At 40.1% G+C, this 14,583-nt stretch overlaps 1 protein-coding gene and 1 long non-coding RNA gene across 2 annotated transcripts in view; both read left to right on the forward strand.

Moving 5' to 3' along the window:
- Window positions 1-4,238: 4,238 nt before the first annotated feature.
- The window catches only part of LOC147034841 (inactive rhomboid protein 1-like), a 112,895-nt gene continuing 102,550 nt past the window's right edge, over window positions 4,239-14,583 (forward strand). Inside the window, exon 1 of the mRNA XM_085890340.1 lies at window positions 4,239-4,258. The gene's annotated coding sequence lies outside the window, so the exon portion shown is untranslated. The remainder of the gene's footprint in view (window positions 4,259-14,583) is intronic.
- Window positions 4,652-14,583, forward strand: part of LOC147034842 (uncharacterized) — a 10,208-nt gene continuing 276 nt past the window's right edge. Inside the window, exons 1-2 of the long non-coding RNA XR_015060539.1 lie at window positions 4,652-5,028; window positions 10,060-14,583. The exon at window positions 10,060-14,583 is cut by the window's right edge and continues 276 nt beyond it. This is a non-coding gene — a long non-coding RNA (uncharacterized LOC147034842). The remainder of the gene's footprint in view (window positions 5,029-10,059) is intronic.

Raw genomic sequence — 14,583 nt, forward strand, 5'->3', positions numbered from 1 at the left:
ATGCCCAAATGGTTAATCGGAAACCAGCTTCAATTGTGTTTTGTTAGGTGAAAAAGTCTATAAAGACCGTCCCATGATGATGAAAACGAAGCTGACATAGAGGCTGAGAAAAGTGATGCCGATAATGATGCCCCATTCAGCTAAACAATCAAGACCTGTGCTCCCAAAATGTCGAAAGCCAACTCAGTAAGAGAGTAAAAACTTGACTCAGAATCCAAACATCTCAGAAGTCATTTCTTCAATGCTGAATTGGTCACCCTAACGTGATCCAAATGGACAGACAAGGAGTTTCAAGGGAACAACCAGTCACCGGGAATGAACATCCTGACCTGCCCTTCCCGGATGCTCAACCAGCTTCATTGGTGGCAATGGTTTTGATAAAGCTGCCGCCATTTTTATTTTTTTGTTTTTTTATACATGGTCTAGGCTCATGAAACAGTTGGACACAGAACACACCAGTACACCACATAGCAAAGGGAGCAGCAGGAGAAAGGGAAAATACTAATAGCAGGGCAGAGGGTAAAGATAGACGGAGACAGACAAACAAGGGATGCAGGTAACGATGAGGGTGGTTTATCATGATGCAGAAAATATCATGGCTTTGGGTGAGTGATGGCCTGTGATGGTGGTGAACAGCTATCTTGAAGACTGGGAGAGAAGAATGAGATTGAAGAGAGTGTGGAAGGTGGTTCCACAGGAGGAAAAAGAGAGGATTAAATGAGTGGAGGTGAGCAGTGGTTCTGGATTTTGGCATTTTCACAAGGAAGGGGGATTACTGGTTGACAGCATGCATCCTGCAGATACTTGGGGGGACAGAGCAAGGAGAGGCCAGAGGGTACAAGACCAAAAATGAGGCGAAAGAAGACAGAGAAACCACCAAACTCTCGGCAATGGTAAAGTGATAGGCCTATAGACTCAGCTTCATCATGAGATATTCCAATGATCTTAAAAGCCTTGGTTTCCACGGCATCAAACTGAGCAAGTTGTGAGGCAGGGGAAGCAGCCCAGAGGTGAGAGCAATACTCCATCAATAGTGGGGCAGATAACAGCAATTTTTGAGAAGAATCGTGCAAATGATGATACAAGCATCAAATTTGGCACATTTGTTCTCCAGGGGATTCGCATCAAACCTGCCTGATTGGCCATTTGAAAATCTAAATTTTGAAAAATTTGAAAAAAAAAAAAAACTTCAAAAAAGTTAAGATCACGAATCAATGTTGGATGCTGGCTGAGATTGGTGAATGTTTCAGAAGCATCATCAACGACGTTCCAAGTCTGACATGCAGTTTTCTTCCCTTTACCATGGAAGGCAGACACGACATCACATCCAGTGAACACATGGAAGTATGGGATCCCTCTAGCTTTCTCAGGCCCTATTACAGAAACTACCTCATGGACTGGAATCCATCGTGCCTTGGCTCCTTGGCCAAAGGCAACCCACATGTTCTCAAGACCTAGTTCCTCTAAGGATGGCAGTACAGATATTGTTATGACTAGTACGTCCGTGTCATTAGACTTAATGATAATGGACTTGCTACCATCCGTCGTTGCATCCCTGCCATGTACAAATATTCGAGTGTCAGCTTCTTCATGACAACATGGAGACACAGCATCCAATGACTTCCTTGTGTTGCTAATGGCATCTTCTCCTTTTGTGACAATGACTGTGCTTGTCGTCTGTGCTTCACACATCTTTTCCGCAAGGAAGTGAAACAGCTCAGTCTTGTTGCTGTCATCTCGAAGAAAGCTTCTCCAGTTATTTGGGGTCTTACTGGTTCCTGACATTCTTCTTCTGATTCCTTGCCCCCTTTTCGTCATTGCCTCGGACTTCATACTTGACTTCTTGTACACATCAAACACTACGTCCACCCTCTCGTACCTGGCACCATAGGATTCCACCTTTGGGATGATGTCTTCTTCAGCATAGTCATCAAATATCTTCGAAGTGCGTGGAGGTAGGGAATTGATAAGTGCTGAGCCATCATTGATGACTGCATCTCCCCTTGGTTCTCTGTCTGGGATGTTCACTTGTGCTTCAAGAATTTCAGCCAGCTGTTACTTCAAATTTTTTTGAATTTATTTTTTCTTCAAATTTTTCAAAATTTGGATTTTCAAATGGCCAATCGGGCAGATTTGATCAGAAAGCCCTGCAGAACAGAAATGCCTAATTTGATGCTTGTATCATAATTTGCACGATTTTTCTACTATCTACTACACGACAAGCTGTGGATAGGAGTTCAGGTGTGCCAAGGAAGGAAGGACATTGCACAACGGAAGACATCCAGCCAGCATCTGGCTTTAGAGGCCAACTTTGAAATGTGGCTTGCCCAAGAGAGATCATGTCTGATAGTAAGACCCAGGAGTTTGAGTAACTGAACCTCTTCGAGACTGTTGTTGAAAAAGTAGCTGGAAGGGTTTGCGGTGTGGTCCTTTTGGAGAGAGATGGGGAGAGTGTGAGATATCCTCTTTATAATATTATAAAAAATAATAAAGAAAAATAAAAACTTCTTGGTATCCTTTCCTCTCTTTTCAATTTATTGAAAATGAGAATAAAACTGTAAGATGACATTAAGTGGACATGTGAGTAAGCATGATGATACTGCAATCACCTTGTTCCAGACAAAGTTAATGTACAAACATATTTCGATCGAGATCAGAAAAGAAAATGATCAACATATTCATTTATTTTGAGGGTGAAAAACGGGTGTGGTTATTAGATGGCCATGGTTTATACACCAGAAAATACGGTACTTGCTCTACACTGAACATATTTTCCCATTCCCATTTATCTGATGCTGATTATCCAATTGTTAGCTTCTCATAATCTACATCATCAGCTCTCTCCTCATAACTTTGAGGTTTGCATTGCTGAAATCTAAAAGCCTTACTCTATTATCCTGAACTCTAACCCTTAAACGAATTTTTGCACACACAATGTTATGGTCACTTATTGCGAAATGCTCCCAGACCTCCACCTCCTCCACCATAATTTGTTTGTTATGTAAAAGGAGGTCTAACACTGCACTCCCCCTAGTGGGCTTATCTACAAACTGGGTTAAAAAGCAATCCTGGTCTCTCTCTCTCTCTCTCTGTCTGTCTGTCTGTCTGTCTGTGTTGCATCATTGGTTGGGGCACGGCTATGCCGCTGATGCAGTGTCCCCCTTACCAGTGCACTGGTGCTCATTTTGCCGACCTCGGAAGGATGACAGACTGAGTCAACCTCCTGGTGTATTAATTCAGTGGCCAACAGGGCTTGAACTCAGGACTCCAGGATCCCAAGCTGCCACCCTCACCACGAAGCCAACACCAGGCTAATCCTGGTCTAAATCTCGGAAATCCTCATCTGCTCTTCCCTTTTCCTGTTCCTGGACCCAAGCTATCCCTGGCAAGTTAATATCCCACATAATCAATACTCTTCCCTTACCACATGCCCTTTTGAATTCTTCATGTACTCCTCCTTCCTCCTCTTCCTTCACACCGGAGCCCTATAAAAATATCCTACCAGTATCTTACTGTTTTAACAATGTCTAATTTCTATCCATACAAAATACTCCACATTAGTTCCCTCCTTAATGTCACCTCTTTCTCTTTATGTCACCTCTTGCTGTCTTTTACCCAGATTGCTACTCGTCCTCCTCCTCCTATTCTCTCCTTCCTATCACACCGATACACCTTGTAGCCTTCCAATCCTGTCCTCCAGTTACTCTCCTCATTAAACCATGTCTCACTTACTGCAACTATATCATACTTCTCACCATCTACTTTGGCTCAAGCTCTTCAATCTCATTATTTAAACTCTTGGCATTGGTAAAAACATAGGGGCATTACCCCTGGGCACTCACCTGGTAGCAGCTGGATAAATTAACTCGGGAACCACTGGTGCAGGCATGAATACCCCACAAAATATGTAACAGATTAGAAAGTAAATACCTATGGATTTTTTTTTAATCCTGTGAACAAGCTTGGGTCCATCACGGGTGTTAAAGGTTGTGGTCAAGTTTCATCTAAATTGTGTGTGTAGTTTCAAAAAGGAAAGCAAATACATATTTTAGAGGGCAAGCCCCTCATAGATCCCCTTCGGGCTTAAACCCTGATTTTTCTGATGTCATGAAAAACTTTGGTGCATCATGTGTGATGAAGGTTGTGGTAAAGTTTCATCGAAATCGTATGTGTAGTCTCAGAGAAGAAGTTGCATGTATTTGTGGATGAGCGGACTGACGATGTGCCATCCCATAAGCTCCCCGGAACTACGTTACAGGTGAACTAAAAATATAAAATAAGTTAAACTTTTCCCTTCCTGAAATTCCATTTTCTTGCCTGTCCTGACTAATCACAATTACATCACCATTTTGCAAGTTGTGTATTCTGACATCCAGACGGCACAATAAGCCAGTTTATTGGTGAGTGTGGGACCAGTGGGGAGGATTTCAAGGTGAGTATAACTTAGAGTGGGGCAAGATGAAGAGAAGTGTTAGGAAGTTGTAAATAAAAAATATGCTTTTTAAGGCACTTTATTGTTCAGAAAAGAACACAAAGACAGGAAAAGCAGGTTGAATGAGAACACTGTTTCACCGTCTCAAAATTTACTTTTCCTCTCTGACGTTCACTTGGATTGCGTTCATGGTCTCTTCCCCCTCCGACCTCGCTCACATCTGTCCTACTTCCAAGCTGACTCAACGCATTTCCATGCGGGAAAATGAACAAACTATGTCACCAAAACATGAAGCAACAGGAATGACCAGCTTTTGCTGCTTCACCAAGTGATGATACCTCATGAAGGCGGGGCGACGGCTCGAAATCCAACCAATTGGTTGTCAGGAGGGCGGAATCTCTACTCCGCCTGAGCGACTCAAGGCTCTCATTCCCGTACCCCGCGTCACCTCTACCACCACCAGCACGGATCACACAGCGTCCGAAGTGGAGATCCAATCAATTAAACATCCTCGGCATTTCTCGCCAGGCTGATCATTTATTAAGTACCGCAAGTGGCTCTGTTGGTGTACTGGGAGGATAACTCAGGATCAGCGGGTGAGTTCCCCGGCACCTCTCATTGTGATTTCAGTGACGTGGCTTGTGCTGGGTCTTCATTCTGAAATCGTTTGTGGTGTATCATGAAGCACACTCGTGGGGAATGTATCTAAGGTGTCTGTGCTCTGCTCTCCGCAATTGGTGCAAACAAATGCATGGATGGAATGTATGATTTTGCTTGTGCAACAAACTCAACACTCACTGCCTTTTATAGTTTTCATGAAACCTACGAAAGATGTTCCCACGTGGATTGTTTTATTTATTTATTTATTTAATATGCATTTTTCTTTATTTAATTTTCCAATGAAATGTTCCTACATTTTGGTGTGTGTGTGTGTGTGTGTGTGTGTGTGTGTGTGTGTGTGTGTGTGTGTGTGTGTGTGTGTGTGTGTGTATGTATATATATGTGTGTATGTATATATATGTGTGTATGTGTATATGTATATATGTATATACATATATATATATACACACACACACACACAATATGTGTGTGCATTTTTTAAAGAAAAAAGCCTTGACAAGTATTGGAGTATTGTGAGTATGTCATTCTTACAATATTTTGAACACCTCTCGTCTGAAAGAAGAATGTTTTGAGTTCAGGAGAGGAATGAAATGGCATAATGACAAAGAGTGATGGTACTTATTATGTAGATGTTCAAAGATATAGAGTGGTTTTAACGATACATAATCTCTATTCTGGCTTCAACACTGTCCAAAGTTGATGGATTGAAGAAAATACTTTGAGCAAACATTATTCCTGGGCCAATATGTGGTCTTGAAATCACCTGGGCCATGGAAACACTCTTCTTCGAGGAAATACATTTTATCGGCCACCTGGCTGCATAATTTGCTAAGGTGTGAACTGGCTGCATCATGTGTTATGTTGGGAGTCGATCTTGGTAATGTAACCCCATTGGCATACTCTTTTCAAGGAGATACTGTGGGATCTTTAGTTTTCCACTGGCAGCAAATTATGTAGATTGGGGGTGTTTAAAATGTTCTGTGAATGAGATATTTAAATAGCCCAAGAGATGCTCGAGCAAAAAATATAACAAGATGTGTATATGCATAAATAAGAACAATAATATATTTCCTTACTAAATATATATGTTAGCAGCATCGCCTCGCAGTGTATACACTCTATCTGGAGAAATCAGCCATGCTGGGTATGGTTGAGGGAAGAAGAGGAGGCAGACCTTGTGTGCACTGGTTGAATGGTGTAAAGGCTGCAACCAAGCTGTCTCTGCCAGAGCTTGAGGCAGCAGTGCAAGATAGGGATGTTTGGAGAAATCTGATCATGAATGTCAACAGAAGTGTGCATGACTTGACGGAACTAGATGACTAGATAATGCACATTCTCGCCTGGGTTTAAAATATCGGCCAAGCTATAAACTGTCATCTTGGTGTCTCTCAGGCAGATTGCGAAATCGATGTGTGTGCCGCCCATCAGAGGGAAGTTAAACTGGGCGTCCCTTCTGCCAGCATTTGTTTCTGGATGTTAATGATACCATGGTTTCTTTCATGAAGCGCAGGCGAGCTACATCCGGCACCCTGAACAAATTACAAGTTCCTGCACACTCGGTCGAGTATCCTGCTTCGGAGTCACAAGCCGTCCAGTATTGTAATCCCAGCCAAGTAATTGCTTGGGAATAACTGATGCTCTCTCAATGTGGAGTTTTGTCCATGAATGACAGAATGAATTAATTATAATGGATAAGTATTTATTGAAAAATATCAAAGGGGGGAAAAAAAGAAATTTGGCATGTCTTGGACTATTGTGTAATCTCGTTCTTAGAACTTTTTGAGGGACACTTCCTAAGTCATTTCTCAATGTCCACAGCCGCTTTGCATGATGAGGTAAAGCACACAATGCAAAACGGTAATTTATTTTAAACTAGGTGATAGTAAAGTGTTCGTCATTGATGAGTAAATGATCAACAAAGAGCCTATTTGATGCATGCAGTTTCGTAAAAACAACAGGCTATTCTACTCTAAAATAGCGAGTGATTATATCAATGGGTACAACCATGGTTTGTATTATTAACTATTTATTCTGGTTCATTGACTAATTTCTTTCTTTATCATCATTTGCATGATGTTTTAGTATTCATATAATTGCTTGTCAATGTTAATTGTGTGTCAAGGAATGTTTACCAAACTTTAACATTGGAAATTAGTTAAAGCATTCCATGCAGCGGGAATCTCAACAACAGATGTTCATTGCGCTTATCAAATGCTTTTCAGTGGTTAATTATCCATTTTTGTTCCCTTAATCTAACCTAAATGCGTGAAGTTTGGGAAATGCATGGAAAAGTACAGTACTCGTGTCTATAAAATCATGGAGAATTATTTAAAGCGAAGATGTAGATAATGTCTACCTTCTGCTTTTTTTATACATAGTCAACAGCTCACAGTGGAGCTGAATACATAAAACTTCATTTTTCATTTTCCCTTTGTTAGATGATGGGAACACTTTAAGCTTGTAATGGAAAAATAAATACTTACTGTGAGTCCCCTCAGGCAGGTGTTGGAGAGAAACTTGGCAAAGAGTGCTGAGATAAAGTTAGAATAGGAATGTGGGAGTAAAATGGGAAGACCACTTGTAAGAGCATTTTCCCATCCCAACACATTGAATCTCATCCTTCAAGCTGCTATTCATGGACATTAATGAAAGCATAATTCATTTGATGCTGACATTTATTCGATGCAAAACACTCCCAGACCATAATCAAACCCATTAATTAATGACAACCATTCAATAATAAATGCATTTTTGGCATGAACATCCCCTTCCTGACACCGATTATCAGTGAAATGTCAGTGTGAAACTGCGATGAGCCCAAATGTTGATTTTTTTTTTTTTGAATAATCATGTATGCATTGGAGTTACATCAGCATTTCATAATATTAGGCTGGCCTTTTACACTCGGTTTCAGTCTTTTCACGATATGAACACTTTTAATTGGTTTTATCTATGCTGTACCTGTATATCAAAAAATAGAAAAACTTGGCATATGCAAAGTAGTTTCAAAATGAAATGTAGTAGTTGGGTTGTAATTTTGCCATGCTCTGCCTTTTGTGAATGCAGTAAATAAATGTGTTCCTATTGATGGATATTGCATGAAGGGAGTTATTATTATTATTTTTTTTTTGAAACTAAACCTGTCGGAGTATCAATTTGTTTGGGTTTTTGTGTTCCAAAGTGTTTCCCGTTTTAATAATCTTGTCACTGATTCATCGCAGGCCTTAATAATATCATCACAGAATTTAAGTCTGTATGACATTGTGCAAAATCCAATTAGCACACATCGTGGACTCTATCGCTAAGTCCTTTTGTGGCCCATGAAAGCAGGGCCTGCAAGGCACAGTGCTAATGGCAATGCAGCAGCACTTGGACTCAAAGTAGTTTTTCCCCAAGTGAAGATAATTCTTAAGACAATATCCTTATGGCTGTAAAATGATCTGATAGGTGACATGGTGACACTGCCCAGAATTCCAGGAACAGACTCATGAGTTTTGGTGACTTCATGTCGTCAGTTTCTCATTTCATAATCGCAGGGTCATCAATTTGTCATTCTTTTGAATTGTGTGCCTCTAGGAAGTATTTCAGTGACGTGTGCTTTGTAAAACCCCGGAAAATGAAAAAACAAGACTCGATCAGTAACCAAGAGTCTTTTGAAGTGTTGGGAAGCATTTTGCTCAAAATGTTTCAATAACTCCCCAGATTATATTCTTTGGCAGGATTTTTTTTTTGTTGTTGCACGTTTTATATTCCTTTCTACAAGATATTGAAGGCACATTGACAAAACCTTTTTTTATATTTTTGCTTTAGTTGTTGCTTCAACGTTTGAAAAGAATTATTCTGTTTGGAAACGCAGAATATACTTTGTATGTTGGTGTGACTTCATGACTAAGTTGGTGTATGTGATACATAAAGTAATAATCATGGATTTGCCTTTGAGATGTTACCGTGAATTGGCGCTTAATAAGTGCTGCTGATTGGCGAACATTTCAGTGGTCACCATGCAACAGAGGAGATGCAGATGGACCATTTCTGTTCACTGTAATTTTCACCAGTAGGAGGATCAGAGCAGCAGCTGTGACTATCAGTGGCTGTTTCCACAGCTGGAGAACAGACTCTGCCATGTTCCTCAGTTAATCCGATAATGGAGAAAGGAAATCGGGATTTTCTCCACTTCTTACACAAAGCATCTTGCATGAAACCTGTATTAATTACATTACATGCTATTAAATTTAATGGCATACCTGTATTTACACAAATAATAACTATATTTGGTGGGGTGGCACAATGGCCTCGAAGTATGCACACTCACAACTTAGCTGTGGGGCTTGGGTTTGAATGTTGGCCCAGTTATATACTGTCACCCCAGCATTTCACAAGGCAGGGTGATTCATCAGTGTGTGTGCCATCCCTCGGATGGATGGTAAATGGGAGAACCATCTGCTGGAATTCGCTGGTGGATGTTAAAGATCCCACGGTGTCCTTCATGAAGAGTACATGAGCTATCATGGACACAATGGCCAAAATAAAAATTCCTGAAATAACCTTGGTCAAACACCAGCTCTGACCAACCGGTTTGTGAAAGCTTTTGACCAAGCTACCCCTAGCTTGGCGAAAACCTTTCACGTGGTCTGTGGCTATTAAAAAATAATAATAATATCTAAATCGTATAAACGTTGATCTGTGTGGTTGTGGGGGGGGGGGGACATTAAGGTCATTCTATGTTGTATGCATTGTTGACAGCATACGTGGACACATTTTAAATGAATAAAATAGCAAAACAAGAGATGACATGAGATATTTGTAGCAGATTGCCTGGAGGATGATATGTACCTGAAATGGGGACTAAAAGAAGATTCTATATCGATTGTTGTGATTAATCAGCATGTGCGATTAGGGAGGGGAGGGATGTACTCTGTATGATTATTATTACCTTCACCATCGAAGGTCGATGGAGGTTATGTTTTCACCCCTCTCTGTCTGTCTGTCTGTGTATTTGTTCACAGAATATCTCAAAAAGTTGTGGACTGATTCAGATGAAACTCGGTGGGCTTGCTGGGTGTGCGACAACAATAACTTGATTTGGTTTTGGTGAATATCCTGATATGCGAATAAAAAGAAATATTTTAATGTGATTCTTCACAATTGAGAGATAGGGCCAAAAATGATATACAGTACAGCACAACATTTCAAAAAGTTGTGGACAGGTTATTACAAAATTTGTGGATTCGTTGTTAGGTCGGTGACAAGAATAAGCCGATTAGATTTTGATTAATGTCCGGATGTAGATACGATCTAACAGATGGATACAAAATGTAAACTGTTCAGCCTGGTGAAGGTATGCACTCCACTGAGTGCTGTTCTCGTTCCATACTCTATCACTTCAAACATTTCTCAATTATTTATTCTTCAGGATGTCAATACATTCAAAATATGTTTTTTTCTTAATCTCCTTTGATTTCTTTCTTTGTGGTTCCATGACAGCTTTGCCTCTGATCACAAATGTGAATATTTTTGCCTGTTTGTGTTATCTCTTTTGTTCTACATTCTCCTATCGTTAAAAAAATAATTTCCCTTGAATTATTGAGAAGATTCTGGGTTCTGCTGCTGAATGATATTGAAGGACTGTGAAAGCCTTTTCATTGTTTCTTTTCCTTTTCTTTTTCTTTTCACCTTCTTTCAACCTGGAGTTGGTCAGCCAAAGTTTTGGCCCAAGCCTTTCACCAACCAGGCCCGAGGTTCGACTAAGGTTAGGTCGAACAAGACTTTTAATTTCGGCCATGGTGCTGGCGTTGGCTCGCATATTCTTTGCAAAGAACAACGTAGGACCTTTAAAGTCAAACAACTAATGTTCGCAGATGGGACGCCAGCTTAATGTCCATCCCAGGGACATCACACGCATTGATGAATCACCCTGCTGTGAAAAATTGGGGCCAAGATTCGAACCCAGGCTTGACAGACAGCTTGGAGGTGAATGTGCATTCCTCTATAGTCTATGCCATCCTGGTCGACCCTTCGCCTTTTTTTTTTTCAATGTAATGTGATGAAACGTTTTTTTCCCCCCATCACTGTAACTATTAGAGAAGAGTGAAAAACCAAGAACGTTTACTGCTGACCTTATACAATATTTTGTTTGTGCCAAGTAAGAAAAGTGGATGATTGGAGTCTGGGAAGTGCCTTGTAGGCATTTGACATAGCCTCAAAGACTAGTGATGTCAAGCCCAAAACGGCTTCTACTGCTTTATTGACTAATAACCAATGCTAATAATGCTTTCTGAATAAAGATATCTTGTTTAAACCTGCAACATTTACTTGGCACACACTCAACATCATAACAACTTTATAAACACTGCAGTTATAAAAAACAGGCTCCGATGATTCTGACCTCAGAATCATGTCATTCTTCACTCGCCACATGCACTTCACACGTGACCGTAGAAGGCATCCGCAAAGATTGCTGGATGATGTGGTGAATTAGCCCACTGAGAGAAATGTCCTCCGTCTTGTGACCAGAACATGTCGAGGATTTTCAAACGATCCCGGTAGATTCAGAGGCACAAGACTTTGCAGTGATCAAACTCAAAACTGACCAGTTATGGTGAAATCAACTGAGCGTCGTTTGGTTATATAATAATAAAAAAAATCAAAGCCTGGACAAGGAATCATTCTGTGATTGTCATTTTTATTTTTTTGATCTCGTTGAATTCTTCAGTTCAACCAAAAGTTATTTTGAAGGAAATTTTGGTGTGCAAGCTGATTTAGTTATGCAGTTGTTATTTTGCTTTTGACAGCATTCCAACCACTTGCTGGAGATCTGAATGTGGTTGTTGTTAAATTGCCTGAGGATGAATTTGTTGAGATGTTGAAGGGCAAGTTTTGAGCATTCTCGGTGAGCAGGAAGCCTGAGATTCTATCTCAGATGAGTTCACAAACATGTTCTACTGGTCGAGTGTCTTCGCTGTTGCAGAGCCGATGTTGCTAAAGGAATGACCTACTCTCTACCATCAAAGAGATGAGGTTTCTAAATATTGGATGGGCTGAACCTCAAAACACTTTGCAATCAGTATGTCATTTGCATTGGGAAATCTCCATTTTTTTGTGTTTTGCCAAGGCCTTGGTCATTAACTGACAGTTTTCCCTTTGTGTGATGAGGAGAATCCCATCAGGTTTGGACAGGCATCAAATTTGCCAACCAGCTCACAAATCCGGCAAGTCAAGGGCAAAGGCAAATTAAGTTGGAAGTGTGAACAATAGCATTGGACAAAACTTTATGGATAAAGGCATTCTATCACAAACCACGTGTACATTATTTTTAACCCATGCACTGCCAAAGGGAGTACATTTACCTAATGGAATGATCAGCCGAGTATCCCGACAGGATGTGTACTTTCAGTATCAGGAAAATTTACTTCCAGCTGTGCAGCTAACATCCCCCAAAACTTCCCATTGTAATTTAATGCCATGACTACACCCAGACATATCTGCTGTGGGCAGAAATAGTAAGAGGAACCGGTGTGATAATTCAGTGCTTGACGTTACACATACACAGACAATTGTATGTGGTGTACATGCTGTTTGTGACCAACCTTGTTCGGAATGCATAATACCAGTGAATGGAACATCCTGCCTTGTGCTGTCTTGTTATAATCGTTCTGTCATCAGTCACAGGGATCTTATTTTTGTTTTCATGGAAATCTTTTTCTAATTATAGCATAGGTTGTTTTTGTTTTTGTGAACAATTTTATTACTTTTTCACAGAAGACACAAAAGATTTTCATGCAGTTTCCTCATGTAAACTTCAGCTGGCAGGTCTAAAAGTTCTGCCTTTAAAAAGAAATCACCGGAAATGCATGACAGGATGTTCCACTTCCCTCTGGGAGGAAGAAGGGTGGTATGGTGGGGGTTATAGGGGTAATGGCAGAATCAAGTGCGTTCAGATTTAATGCAGATTTTCCATGATGTTTGAGTTTGCAGATGGCATTTAACATGCTATCTCCAGTTATAATAATCACTTGCATCATGATTTTGGGCCTTTAAAGGCTTTGGCCTTCTTGAAGTTTCACTATCGAGGGTTTCACACTAATATGAAACCATACAAGGCAGGACCATGGTTTTCAACTGTTCAATGAGAAAATTGTTGGGGATCACTGCTCAAATAAAGCACTCTTTAAACACCGCATGATGATGTTTTATTCTAATCAAAGCCATATTTAGTTCATGTGTTTCCTGGACTTTTTGAACTGTTCAAGGTACATCCTGAACTTAAAAGAAGCAACAAAAACCACAACAAGCCGGCTTCTGATATAAAGGTTTCCTTTTATTTGGAAGTCACACGAGACCTTTAAATGACCACAGAACTGAAACTGATGACATCAGAATCCCCAGTAAAAAGCGAGAGGGAGCAAACTTTGCAAACAGTTTGGAGATGCATCTATCGGCTGTGTGTTGTTTCACTTTGTTGTTGTTGTTTTGTTTCATTTCATTCATTCCAAAGTGACAGAGAAGTGGAAACAGCATTTGAGTCAAATATTTGAATTGCTTCCAATGTAAAGTAAGCCAGCTGTGTGAAAAGTTATTGGCGTGAAATATAAAGTTTTCAAACACGAGATTACCAAAACTATTCCATATAATAATAGTAATTAATTAATATAACGAATTATAATTCTTCTACAAACAAACTTATTTTTACATGTAATCTTTGAAAATGAACATTCATAATTATTTTATGTTAGGCCAGGAGCCTTTCCCATTGCAAGGCTGTCATTGCATAGAAGGGATTAATCGCTGTCCTCACACTGTTTTGGCATGAAATACATGATGTGGTATGCCATTGTCTTCCCACTCGAAGGATTTGGGAAGAAAACATTTTACAATTGTATCATGAACTGATTTATACTTTCACTGAGGAACAAAGTACGGTACTCATATTTTTGTGCAGGTTGTTTGTTATTTTCAATGTTATTTTGAAATTACATTTTTCATTTAAAGGCTTATTCTTTTAATTCTGAGACAAAGCACAAACAGAGGAGTTTTTGATGTCTACTTTGCTATTGAATAAAAAAGCCTGGTATTAGCTTAGTGGTCCGGGTGGTGGCTTGGGATCCTCGGGGTCCTGAGTTCGAGCCCTGCTGGCCACTGAATTAACATCAGGGGGGTTGACTCAGCCTATGTGAAATGAGTGAGCTCAGCTCAGTGAAATGAGCACCAGTATTCTGGTAATTATCCCTGCGTGTCAAAGGCGACAAAAGGGTTGGTGTCAGGAAGTGCATCCGGCCATAAAAACAATGCCACAAGAAAGGGTACCATGATTGGAGCCTGCTTAAAGCTGACCCTTGCTCAGGGAAAAAGGCTTTAAAATGGTGTGATGACTTTGCTTGAATAAGTTAGTGAAATGGTTGTTTGGCATTATTGCTCTCTTAAGTGGATTTTTATGGGTTGGTCATGTATATCTGAAGATTGTATCAAAGAGTGCAGTGTGATATTATAGTTTTACCAGTGATTGTAAATGTCACAGAAAGGGTAACGCCACA

Source organism: Eptatretus burgeri, chromosome 1 (assembly GCF_056783735.1).
Source record: "Eptatretus burgeri isolate ZD-2024b chromosome 1, Ebu_testis_v1, whole genome shotgun sequence".
Lineage (NCBI taxonomy): Eukaryota > Metazoa > Chordata > Myxini > Myxiniformes > Myxinidae > Eptatretus > Eptatretus burgeri.